A 14,289-nucleotide genomic window follows, 5' to 3' on the forward strand; every position below is an offset into this window, starting at 1 on the left:
TGAAGCAAAGAGGCCTGCTTGGGTGAAGGAGGAGTGCATCATATGTTATCTGCAGAAATGGAGCTGACGTCCGTTCTAGGACTTAGGGACCAAACCTCTGTTCCCTCGCAGAGGCGCTGTGTGGAGTTGCTCCCTCCTGTCCCCTCCTTCCCTCCTCAGACACATCCTGATTGCGCCTCTCTGGGTATTGGAAAAACAGAAATTATGATCCTTGACATACAAATTAAATAGTTTAAAAAATGCTTTCTTATATTAACCATATTAATATTACAGAGATTCTACAAAGCTGTATTTATATGAAATAATTCATTCTCACTCTTTCTAATCAACTCAGAAAATAATTATAAGGTCTAAGCCTGTATTTTTATGCTTTGTTGTTTCCAAATTATAGCCCCTACCAAACAAAAAACCCAACCAAACAAATAAAAACCACCCATAAATTACTGTTATTTTCAGTTTCAGTTTTTTGCTTTGTTTCTGCAAAGCTGCATTTATATGAAATAATGCATTCTCAGTCTTTCCAATCAACTCTTAAAAATGACTGTAAGGCCTACTTTTATCCTTTGTTGTTTCCAAATATGTGTTCCCTACAAAAACAGAACAAAACAAAAAAAGAAAAACATAAATTAGTATTATTTTCAGTTTCAGTTGTTTGCTCTTTTTCCTTTGTGAGAATGAAAAAAATATTGCTCAGTTTTCTTTTCAACTTCTATAAAATAACAACAAAAAAGGGGGAGGAGGACAGAGAGCAAGGATGAGTGGGAAACTACTGAGAGCTTTTTCTGGAGCTCACTGATCTGAAGAGCTGTGGAGCAGAATGCTAATTTGTCAACTTTCTTTGGCATGTAAATTAGTCTTGAGCTCAAAACTCCCAATTTCTGATTCAAAATGATATGTGAGGAATGAAGAGGTCAGGGAGAATGTAGCCTGATAGTCTATAGTGTAGGGTTCAGATGCTGGCTTTATTTCTGAGAAAGCTTAGCTTTTCCATTTGGACTAGTGGTAGGTACAAGGTGACAGCCTCACACTGTGTCACATAACCAGGACAGCAGAAGGTGGAGTGGAAAGAACCCTGCCTGGAGAGATGAGAGACTAGGGTCTCCTTCTGGCTCTTTGGAGGGGGTAGGGTTGGGAGGCATTTTCTTCACCCATGACCTAAAGTTTCCTCACTGTATATACATTAGGAAATACTCATTGCTTATTCTCAATCAGGGCTCCACATTGGATTAATCTCCTACACATTTTTTTTTTGAGTGAAGACCATACTTGGCTCAGAGAGCTCTGACTGCCTTTATTTATTCAATGACTAAAATAAATGAGATTCAAAAACAAATGGGCTACTTAAGGATGGCAGCCTTACTTCTACCCCCAGTCTCACCCTTAAAATTTGGGACACAAGCATGTTGTCTCCTGGCTGTACGTCATTGCTCAGGCCCAAGCTTGCCTCTGACACCCCATGGGGCAACTTCTTTATGGGTATATTCTGAAAATTGGGAAGAACCAATTCAGCACTTCCTGGGAAATAAGGACTTTTCTTCTTCCTTAATGAAGTTCTGTGGTAGACATGTCCAGGAGTTACGCAGAGCCACCTGAGGGGAGAGTTTGGTTCTGCGTCTTTTCACATGAATATTTTTGAACAGTTACATGAAAGGTGCAGAAATTGGTCTTATTATTCTTCACTGATTTTAATTGAAATAGACATTTTATTGACTTATACATCCTTTTTTTGAAGTTGATGCACATTTCTATTTTTTTGAAAAATCAATTTCCCAATGATGACTCAATTTCCCTGCACAGAGGGTGATTTTTTTTTTAACATCTTTATTGGAGTATAATTGCTTTACAATGGTGTGTTAGTTTCTGCTTTACAACAAAGTGAATCAGTTATACATATACATATACATATGTTCCCATATCACTTCTCTCTAGTGTCTCCCTCCCTCCCACCCTCCCTATCCCACCCCTCTAGGTGGTCACAAAGCACCTAGCTGATCTCCCTGTGCCATGCGGCTGCTTCCCACTAGCTATCTTTTTTAGGTTGGGTAGTGTATATACGTCCATGCCACTCTCTCACTTTGTCACAGCTTACCCTTCCCCCTCCCCATATCCTCAAGTCCATGCTCTAGTAGGTCTGTGTTTTATTCCCGTCCTACCCCTAGGCTCTTCGTGACATTTTTTTTACATAGATTCCATATATATGTGTTAGCATAGCGTATTTGTTTTTCTCCTTCTGACTTACTTCAGTCTGTATGACAGACTCCAGGTCCAACCACCTCACTACAAATAACTCAATTTCATTTTTTTTATGGCTGAGTAATATTCCATTGTATATATGTGCCACATCTTCTTTATCCATTCACCTGTTGATAGACACTTAGGTTGCTTTCATGTCTTGGCTATTGTAAATAGAGCTGCAATGAACATTTTGGTACATGACTCTTTGTGAATGATGGTTTTCTCAGGATATATGCCCAGTAGTGGGATTGCTGTATCGTATGGTAATTCTATTTGTAGTTTTTTGAGGAACCTCCATACTGTTCTCCATAGTGGCTGTATCAATTTACATTCCCACCAACAGTGCAAGAGTGTTCCCTTTTCTCCACACCCTCTCCAGCATCTATTGTTTCTAGATTTTTTGATGATGGCCATTCTGACCAGTGTGAGATGATATCTCATTGTAGTTTTGATTTGCATTTCTCAGAGGGTGATTCTTAAACAGTGTGGCCAAAGTGATTTTGATGACTTCTAAAAAAGGAGAAAAATCCAAAGTTGTTTTCCTTTGGAACCCCAAACTCCTTCAGTCCCTTGAATGTTATAAATGGTTCTCTATATATTACTTTTCATTGATTTGTCATATATCAAACTGGAACTGTCAATTTTAAAACTCAGATTTTGATGAATACTTGGTATCCTCATCACTAATTCTATAGCTGTTCTCAACAACTAAGACCAAGAGACAGAAGAGATGCATGAAATCTGTGTCTTAACATTTCATGTCTTGTGTTCCCAAGGTCATCCTAGTCCCAGGTCTTCCCTCAGCATTGGCTTCACTGATTAGTTTTCTCTTAGCATCTGCTTAAGCCTTAGATCTGGGGAGAGGTTGGTTAGATAAGGTGATGACTTTGCTTCTCAATACAATGACGGTCACCCTCCACCACCCACAACTTCCCTGGCTTTGGGTAGAGCCACTGTACTGCATCATAGGATATGGCTGCCCTATGCCAGCAATAACATCCAATCTGAGATCCTCACAGCACTGGGAACACTTTAGCCATCCTATATATTCATTGCAAAGACGTAACCAAAAATAGATGGATTTTTAATTGTAGGCCTTAGCCTATGCATACTGTGTCAGGACCACTATAAGAAAGAATGACTAAACTCAGACTCTGAAGTGCAGCCTAGATATGAAGACCCTATTTCCAGAGGCACAAGGTGATGATTATCCCTGTTAGTGTTGGATTGATGGTTAGGGACCACCAGAAAGAGCTCTTGTATTTCAGTGTTTCCTTTTGGTTACTAATTTTGTGCTTCTTTTCTCCCAGTTCCCCTGAAATATAAATAATATATATTAATTCCTTAATATAATTAAGGAATGGAGTTTCCATCAGGACCAGAATGTAGGCTATTGAGTAGGTGGACCTCAGATGCTATCAAGGCATTGATGGGCAACGTTAGAAAGGAAAGGGTCAAGTATTTATGGTTAACAAGGTTTGTTTTAGTGAAAACCTTATTTTCTCAGTCGGTGGCTTGGACAGAAGGCATGTCTCTGGTCCTAAGGTTCCCTGTACTGTGCACATGAAGGTGGTCAGGGAAAAAGTCAGTATTAAGAGCTTGGAATAACTCAGATCTTCTCAGGGCCCTTCTATACACATTTTCTTCATGGCAGAAGCACCAGTGAAATAAATAAAGATCTAATTAAAGGTAAATACATGGCCAAGTATAAAAGCTAGTATTACTATAACAACATTTTGCAACTATACTTTTTGTTTTCAATTATATTTAAGAGATCAATTCATTAAAAATTAGCCTAAAAGCTAGTATTATTTTATTGCAGTCTTTTTTCAAATTAATTGTTATTGCATTATAGGTGCTTTATAATGTTCTGTTTGTATCTGCTGTACAGCAATGTGAATCAGCTATATGTATACATATATCCCCTCTTTTTTGGATTTCCTTCCCATTTAGGTCACCACAGAGCACTAAGTAGAGTTCCCTGTGCTACACAGTAGGTACTCATTAGTTATCTATTTTATCCATAGCAGTGTATATATGTCAATCCCAAATCATCCCCCCACCCCCCTTTCCCATGTGGTATCCATACGATTTTTCTCTATGTCTGTGTTTCTATTTCTACTTTGCAAATAAGATCATCTATACCATTTTTCTAGATTCCACATATATATGTTAATATATGATACTTGTTTTTCTCTTTCTTTGTTACTCCTATAATATTTCATTTATATGTTTTTCTCTTTCTGACTTACTTCACTCTCTATGACAGTCTCTAGTTCCATCCATGTCTCTGCAAATGACACAATTTTGTTCCTTTTTAAGGCTGAGTAATATTCCATTGTGTATATATACCACATATATATTTTTAAACATCTTTATTGGAGTATAATTGCTTTATAATGGTGTGTCAGTTTCTGCTTTACAACAAAGTGAATCAGCTATACATATACATAAATCCCCATATCTCCTGCCTCTTGCGTCTCCCTCCCAACCTCCCTATCCCACCCCTCTAGGTGGACACAAAGCACTGAGCTCATCTCCCTGTGCTATGTGGCTGCTTCCCACTAGCTATCTATTTTACATTTGGTAGTGAATATATGTCCATGCCACTCTCTCACTTCATTCCAGCTTACCCTTCCCCCTCCCCATGTCCTCAAGTCCATTCTCTACATCTGCTTCTTTATTCCTGTCCTGCCCCTAGGTTCGTCAGAACCATTATAGTTTTTCAGATGCCATATATATGTGTTAGCATACAGTATTTGTTTTTGTCTTTCTGACTTACTTCACTCTGTATGACAGTCTCTATTTCCATCCACCTCACTACAAATAACTCAATTTCATTTCTTTTTATGGCTGAGTAATATTCCACTGTATATATGTGCCACATCTTCTTTATCCATTCATTTGTCAGTGGACACTTAGGTTGCTTCCATGTCCTGGCTATAATAAATAGAGCTGCAAAGAACATTGTGGTACATGACACTTTTTGAATGATGGTTTTCTCAGGGTATATGCCTAGTAGTGGGATTACTGAGTCGTATGGTAGTACTATTTTTAGATTTTTAAGGAACTGCCATACTATTCTCCATAGTGGCTGTATCAATTTACATTCCCACCAACAGTGCAAGAGTGTTCCCTTTTCTCCACACCCACTCCAGCATTTGTTGTTTGTAGATTTTCTAATGATGCCCATTCTAACTCGTGTGAGGTGATACACGCATGGAGGCTAAACAATATGCTACTAAATAACTAAGAGATCACTGAAAAAATCAAAGAGGAAATAAAAAAATACCTAGAAGTAAATGACAATGAAAACACGACAGCTCAAAACATATGGGATGCAGCAAAAACAGTTCTAAGAGGGAAGTTTATAGCAATACAATCTTACCTCAAAAAACAAGAAAAATCTCAAACTAACTAACCTTACACCTAAAGCAATTAGAGAAAGAAGAACAAACAACACCCAAAGTTAACAGAATGAAACAAATCATGAATATCAGATCAGAAATAAAGGAAAAAGAAATGAAGGAAACGAGAGCAAACATCAATAAAACTGAAAGCTGGCTCTTTGAGAAGATAAACCAAATTGATAAACCATTATCCAGATTCATCAAGAAAAAAAGGGAGACGACTCAAATCAACAGAACTAGAAATGAAAAAGGAAAAGTAACAACTGACACTGCAGAAATACAAAGGATCATGAGAGATTGCTACAAGCATCTATATGCCAATTAAATGGAGAATCTGGAAGAAATGCACAAATTCTTAGAAAAGCACAACCTTCCAAGACTGAACCAGGAAGAAATAGAAAATATAAACAGACAAATAACAAGCACTGAAATTGAAACTGTTATTAAAAATCTTCCAACAAACAAAAGCCCAGGACCAGATGGATTCACAGGCAATTTCTACCAAACATTTAGAGAAGTGCTAACACATATCCTTCTCAAACTCTTCCAAAACATTGCGGAGGGAGGAACACTCCGAAACTCATTCTAGGAGGCCACCATCACCCTGATACCAAAACCAGACAAAGATACTACCAAAAAAAAAGAAAATTACAGACCAATATCACTGATGAATATAGATGCAAAAATCCTCTACAAAATACTAACAAACAGAATCCAGCAGCACATTAAAAGGATCATACACCATGATCAAGTGGAGTTTATCCCAGGAATGCAAGGATTCTTCAATATATACAAATCAATCAATGTGATACACCGTATTAACAAATTGAAGGATAAAAACCCTATGATCATCTCAGTAGATACAGAAAAAGCTTTCGACAATATTCAACACCTTTTTATGATAAAAACTCTTCAGAAAGTAGGCATAGAGGGAACTTACCTCAACATAACAAAGGCCATATATGACAAACCCACAGCCAACATCATTCTCAATGGTGAAAAATGGAAAACATTTCCACTAAGATCAGGAACAAGAAAAATTGGAAAAGAAGAAGTAAAACTGTCACTGTTTGCAGATGACATGATACTATACATAGAGAATCCTAAAGATGCTACCAGAAAACTACTAGAGCTAATCAATGAATTTGGTAAAGTAGCAGGATACAAAATTAATGCACAGAAATCTATTGCATTCCTATACGCTAATGATGAAAAATTTGAAAGAGAAATTAAGGAAACACTTCCATTTACCATTTCAACAAAAGGAACAAAATACCTAGGAATAAACCTACCTAAGGAGACAAAAGACCTGTATGCAGAAAACTATTAAGACACTGATGAAAGAAATTAAAGATGATACAAACAGATAGAGAGATATACCATGTTCTTGGATTGGAAGAATCAACATTGTGAAAATGACTATACTACCCAAAGCAATCTACAGATTTAATGCAATCCCTATCAAACTACCAACAGCATTTTTCACAGAGCAAGAACCAAAAAATTTCACAATTTGTATGGAAACACAAAAGACCCTGAATAGCCAAAGCAATCTTGAGAAAGAAAAATGGGGCTGGAGGAAGCAGGCTCCCTGACTTCAGACTATACTACAAAACTACAGTAATCAAGACTGTATGGTACTGGCACAAAAATAGAAATATAGATCAATGGAATAGGATAGAAAGCCCAGAGGTAAACCCACACACGTATTGTCACCTTATATTTCATAAAGGAGGCAAGAATATACAATGGAGAAAAGACAGCCTCTTCAATAAGTGGTACTAGGAAAACTGGACCGCTACATGTAAAAGAATGAAATTAGAACACTCCCTAACACCATACACAAAAATAAACTCAAAATGGATTAAAGATCTAAATATAAGGCCAGACATTATAAAACTCTTAGAGGAAAACATAAAACTCTTAGAGGAAAACATAGGCAGATCACTCTACAACAAAAATCACAGCAAGATCCTTTTTGACCCACCTCCTAGAGAAATGGAAATAAAAACAAAAATAAACAAATGGGATCTAATGAAACTTAAAAGCTTTTGCATAGCAAAGGAAACCATAAACAAGATGAAAAGACAGCCCTCAGAATGGGAGAAAATATTTGCAAATGAAGCTGCTGACAAAGGATTAATCTCCAAAATTTACAAGCAGCTCATGCAGCTCAATATCAAAAAACAAACAACCCAATCCAAAAATGGGCAGAAGACCTAAATAGACATTTCTCCAAAGAAGATATACAGATTGCCAACAAACACATCAAAGGATGCTCAACATCACTAATCATTAGAGAAATACAAATCAAAACTACAATGAGGTATCACCTTACACCGGTCAGAATGGCCATCATCAAAAAATCTAGAAACAATAAATGCTGGAGAGCATGTGGAGAAAAGGGGACACTCTTGCACTGTTGGTGGGAATGTAAATTGATACAGCCACTATGGAGAACAGTATGGAGGTTCCTCAAAAAACTACAAATAGAACTACCATACAACCCAGCAATCCCACTACTGGGCATATACCCTGAGAAAACCATCATTCAAAAAGAGTCATGTACCAAAATGTTCATTGCAGCTCTATTTACAATAGCCAAGACATGGAAGCAACCTAAGTGTCCATCAACAGGTGAATGGATAAAGAAGATGTGGCACATATATACAATGGAATATTACTCAGCCATAAAAAGAAATGAAATTGAGTTATTTGTAGTGAGGTAGATGGACCTGGAGTCTGTCATACAGACTGAAGTAAGTCAGAAGGAGAAAAACAAATACACTATGCTAACACATATATATGGAATCTATGTAAAAAAAATGTCATTAAGAGCCTAGGGGTAGGACGGGAATAAAACACAGACCTACTAGAGCATGGACTTGAGGATATGGGGAGGGGGAAGGGTAAGCTGTGACAAAGTGAGAGAGTGGCATGGACGTATATACACTACCAAACGTAGGGTAGTGGGAAGCAGCCGCATGGCACAAGGAGATCAGCTCGGTGCTTTGTGACCACCTAGAGGGGTGGGATAGGGAGGGTGGGAGGGAGAGAGATGCAAGAGGGAAGAGATATGGGAACATATGTATATGTATAACTGATTCACTTTGTTGTAAATCAGAAACTGACACACCATTGTAAAGCAATTATACTCCAATAAAGGTGTTAAAAAGAAAGTTTATTACAAAATACTGAATATAGTTTCCTGTGCTATACAATAGGATCTTGTTGTTTATTTCATATACAGTTATTTATATCTGCTAATTCCAAACTCCTAATTTATCCCGCCTTCCCGCTTTCTCCTTTGATAACCATAAGTTTGTTTTCTATGTCTGTGAGTCTGTTTCTGTTTTGTGAATAAGTTAATTGTATCATTGTTTAGATTCCACATATAAGTGGTATCACAAGATATTTGTCTTTGTCTGACTTTCTTCACTTAGTATGACAATCTCTAGGTCCATCTGTGTTGCTGCAAATGACATTATTTCATTCTTTTTAATGACTGATAGTATTCCATGGAATGTATATATATCACATCTTCTTTATGCATTCATCTGTGGATGGACATTTATGTTGCTTCCATGTAAGATGAATTTTTACTAGGAGAAAATTGAGTCAGGAAAGGAAGGAGGCAATGAAGTTCCAAGTAGAAGGAGTCTTTGTTCAAAACTCTTCACCGAGGAACAGCTTGGTGTGTTTTGTCCTGAATGAAGGCTCATGTGTTAGAGATAGCTTGTGTTTAGAGAGGGGGTAGGCAGGAGCCAGGTTATGTCGATTCTTGCAAGTCACAGAGGAGACTGGATGTTATCTTCACTGCAACTGGAAGCTTTTAACTTTTTAAAACTTTTGGGCATAAAAACAACAGGATTCATTGGGGTTTTTTTTTTTTTTTTTTTTTTAAATCACTGCCTACTGAGTGGAGAATGAATTGAAAATAATCAAAAATAATGATTATAAGTCATGACATCAGCCCTGTCAGTTGTTCCCCCTGCAGCCTCCTGTTTTGACCAGCCTGTTTGCAGAAAGATTTAAAAGATCTAAATGCCACACAGTTGCTCCTGAAAAGCAGCAATAAAAAGGGAAGCGCTGGAACTCCCTCCTTAGCCCCAAAAAGTTACAGGCATTTCCAGATATTATGTTGTTAAATGACTTACCGTAAATGTTTTCCAGCCAGGAAAACAATCCCTTAGGTCAATTCAAGGTTACTCAAAACAGCATGTTCTGGGATAGAATTCAGATGGAAACTGAAAGCAATAAACAGTTACTTGTATAACAGGCTCAATTCTAGGAAATCAGCTGCTCTTCTGTTCTAGCGAAACAAGAACATGACTCTTAAAATATTTAAACTTGTACCAGCCTGCACAAAAATTGTTCAAAGGACAATGAAGCCACTGTTCCTGAGGATGCCTTTGAAGATGGTTACTAGATACCTCCTTTTTCCACTGTGACCCCCTGTGTTTCACTGGCTAGAAAAATTTCACATGCAGCTGCTGCTTGTCTGGAAACATCACCAAAGGCTCAGAGCCCACAAAATGTATAATTCATTTTAAGCCACATGCCTCTGGACTCCTGTAGGACATTTTTTCACATGGTTTCCAGAGCACGGGTGTCTGTGCACAATTTATAATGCCCCACATGTTTAATTCAGCCTCCTACTCTCTAGCAGTGGAAGAGCTACTGGGATAACATATTGTAAAAAGGTAAAGCATATGTTTAGTATCTGAACAGTTCACACCAAAATTCTTGCTGGAAGGGGAAATGTGCATGTTTGTAAAAATTTATTGACATGCCTGTTGGAGCAGAGGTAGTAAATACAAGGATGTAAGTCCCAGTAGAAACCTGTTTGTTCCAAAAAGCAAGGTAGTGAGTAGAGGAAAGCAGACAGAGTAAGGAAGAGAGAATGGAGTCATCAAGGTAGAAAGAGAATGAGTTTTGGTGGAGCAGAAGGCTTGTATACCCATCAAAGCTGTGATGAGAAAAAAAGTCTTAGGCAAAGAGATGCCCCCTACAGTACACCTTCAATGGAATCTACTACACTAAATGCATGATTTTTATATAGCCTGCATTTGAGAGTAGGGTTTATAAGAGCTGCTGTTTCCAACTCTACCTCAGATAAATTCCAATCCAAAAACTGAGTGTTCACCTTCACCATGACTGAAAATTCATGCTACAATAGATCAGACAATGACTCAGTATGGTCTCAGCCAGCCCTGGAGAACCACCTAAATGTGATATCATAGGAATAAAATGGAGTCATTCTTTGATCTGATTTTCCCTTTAGGGGATGTATTAGTTAGGGTGTCTAGAGAAGCAGACCCAATAGGAGATGGATCTATCTATTTATCTATCTATCTATCTATCTATCTATCTATCTATCTATCTATCTATCTATTCATCTATCTATCTACCTACCTACCTATTTAGAGGTAGGTGTGTGTGTGTGTGTGTGTGTGTGTGTGTGTGTATAAATAGATAGATATAAAAATAAAAAGATAATATGTCTCTCTATGTATCTATCTGTACACTCTTGTGGTTGTTGGCAGCATTAATCATCATGAATTTGGGGCTAAAGGCTTCAATTTCTCACTGGCTGTTGCCTAGAGACCACTCTCAATGCTTTGCCATGTGAGTGTCTCTACCATGGCAACTGGCTGCACCAGTGTCACCAAACCAAGAAGGGGAAGGAGGGAGGGAGGGAGAGACAGAGAGAGACACCAGTCTTTTATAGCCTAGTCATGGAAGTAAAACCTCACAACTTTCACCATATTTTTAGAAGAAATTCACTAGATTCAGCCCACTGTCAGAGGGAAGAGGATTGCACAAGGGTGTGAATACTAGGAAGTGGAATAGTGTAATGAAGCTAGGATCATTGGGAGACATGTCAGAGGCTGTCTACCAGTTTCCCTGTGGAAGGAGAGAGTTGAAATTGCAAGGTTCTATGACTGAGCTTCTGGGAGTATTTGTATTCCTTTACTGACATGAAAGCACAAGAACATATCTACTTTTGGAAAAGTATCTAATGTAGATATTAATTAGATACTGTCTATCTAATTAGATACTAGTACTAAAAGTATCTAATGTAGATGTGTAATTTGGTCACTTCTCTTTATATATATGGTTTTCCAATAAATTTTTTTTTTTCCTTTTGCGGTACGCAGGCCTATCACTGTTGTGGCCTCTCCCATTGCGGAACACAGGCACCGGACGCGCAGGCTCAGCGGCCATGGCTCACAGGCCCAGCCGCTCCGCGGCATGTGGAATCTTCCTGGACCGGGGCACGAACCCGTGTCCCCTGCATCGGCAGGCAGACTCTCAACCACTGCGCCACCAGGGAAGCCCTACAATAAATATTTTTAAAGTGAACACTGTGGAGTGACATCGACATCAGGGCAGAGACAGATGCTTTCTTTGTCTCCCCCCTACAACGTATGACCATTAAACATCCACAATTCAGCATAGATACCTCTTCCCAACACACCAGGAAACCGGAGAATTCCATAGACCTGTACATCTAAAGGTGGGTGGACTGTAACACCCAAAGGATGCAGAACTGGGGAACCAGTGGAGGCAGTGCCTGCAGTACTTGTCCCGCAGCTGCAGCAGTTGAGCTGGCAGCCACAGAGAACCCAGGAGCAGCAAGGGAGGTGGCACACCGACTCTGACCTCCTGGCCATAGCAATGCTTGTGGCAACAGATATCTGGGCAGCAGCGGCGGTGGGACCTGTGACACCATCCCTCCAGCTACAAAGGCACCCACAACTCCAGCTCGCCCATCCATCACCACCCACAGCAGCGTTGCCAGCGAACCTCGCAACCCTGGATATGGCAGAAGTGCCCATGATCCCAGGTCCCCCTCCCCCTTCTCCTTCCCCAGCAGAGGTGGAGCCTGTGACTCAGGAGATCTTGGATGCGGTGGAAGCACCTGCCATTTTGGTGCCCCGGACGGCGACGCCAGGGACACGAGCAGTAGCAAGGCCCTAACAACCCTAGAGACACAAGCAGGGACAAGAAAGCACCAAACTACACCTCTGACAGAGGCAGTGGAGGGTGGAAAGTGCCAACTCTCAACCAGGGGCACGAAGGTAAGAGAAATCAAAAACCTGTGCTATAACGCCACCTACTGGAAAGCAAAAGACAGGCTCTCATTTCTAATTTCTAACCTGTTGCATCATTAGAATCAAGTAAAACATACACACACACACACACACACACACAAGCACACACACGCACACAGCTTTATATAAAGAAAGGTGTTCACTACTTCAAATGCACCAGCAGAGGAACAAACAATTCATCACAACATGAAGAACAACAGTAACACTGTATCACAAAAAGAAAGTGACAATTCACCAGAACCTCAGAAAAGCAGTACAATGAGCTCAGGAATAAATAAATGAACAGAAGGAATACTTTGCTAAAGGGATTGAAACTCTAAGAAAAAGTCAAATAGAAATTCTGGAGCTGAAGGACTCAATAAACAAGATGAAGAATGCATTAGAAAGCATTGGAAATAGAGCAGACCACATGGTAGGGAGAATTAGTCATTTTGAAGATAGAAACCTAGAAATAATAGAGGCAGAAGAGGAAAGAGAATTACGATCTTTAAAAAATGAGGAAATTCTGTAAGAACTATCTGACTCTTTTTTTTTTTTTTTTGGTGGTACACGGACCCCTCACTGCCGTGGTCTCTCCCGTTGCGGAGCACAGGCTCCGGACGCACAGGCCCAGTGGCCATGGCTCACAGGCCCAGCCGCTCCGCGGCATGTGGGATCCTCCTGGACCTGGGCACGAACCCGTGTCCCCTGCATCCGCAGGCAGACTCTCAACCACTGCGCCACCAGGGAAGCCCCTGACTCTTTTAGGAAGGGCAACATTAGGATAATGGGTTTCCCAGAAGAAGAGCAGATGAAGGGAGCAGAGAATTTATTTAAAGAAATAATAGCTGAGAATTTCCCAAGCATCAGGAAGGAACTTGATATTCAAGTCCATGAAGATAAGAAAGAGAACACCTAATTACTTCAATGCAAAAAGACCTTCTCCAAAATACATTATATTAAAACTGTCAAAAGTCAATGGCAAAGAAAGAATTGTAAGGCAGCCAGAGAAAAAGAGATTTTAACATAAAAAGGAATCCCCAATAGGCTATCAGCAGGTTGCTCAGAATAAACTCTATGGACCAGAAGAGAGTAGAATGACATTCTCAAAATACTGAAAGGTAAATACTTTCAGCCAAGAATACTCTATCCAGCAAAGTTTTTTTTCGTATAAATAGAATCCTAAAATTTGTATAGAATCTCAAAAAGTCCTAAATAGGCAAAGCAATCTTGTGAAAGAACAAAACTGAAGCCATCATGCATCTAGCTTTTAAACTATATTACAAAGCTATAATAATCAAAATAGTATGGTACTGGCATAAAAACAGACACATAGATCAACAGAACTGAATTGAGAGCCTACACATATATGATCAGTTATTTTACAACAAAGGAGCCAAGAAGATGCAACAGGGAAAGAATAGTCTCTTCAATAAGTAGTGTCAGGAACACTAGACAGCCACATGTAAAAGAAAGAAACTGTATCACTATCTTTCACCACACACAAAAATAAACTCAAAATGGATTAAAGACTTGAATGTTAAGTC

The 14,289-nt window shown here is 39.1% G+C and overlaps 1 long non-coding RNA gene across 1 annotated transcript in view; it reads right to left on the minus strand.

The window, feature by feature from the left end:
• Positions 1–1,527: 1,527 nt before the first annotated feature.
• The window catches only part of LOC136794913 (uncharacterized), a 41,631-nt gene continuing 28,869 nt past the window's right edge, over positions 1,528–14,289 (minus strand). The window contains exon 6 of the long non-coding RNA XR_010842379.1: positions 1,528–1,589. This is a non-coding gene — a long non-coding RNA (uncharacterized lncRNA). The remainder of the gene's footprint in view (positions 1,590–14,289) is intronic.

The sequence above is a fragment of the Kogia breviceps genome, chromosome 1, assembly GCF_026419965.1.
Source record: "Kogia breviceps isolate mKogBre1 chromosome 1, mKogBre1 haplotype 1, whole genome shotgun sequence".
Taxonomy (NCBI): Eukaryota; Metazoa; Chordata; class Mammalia; order Artiodactyla; family Physeteridae; genus Kogia; species Kogia breviceps.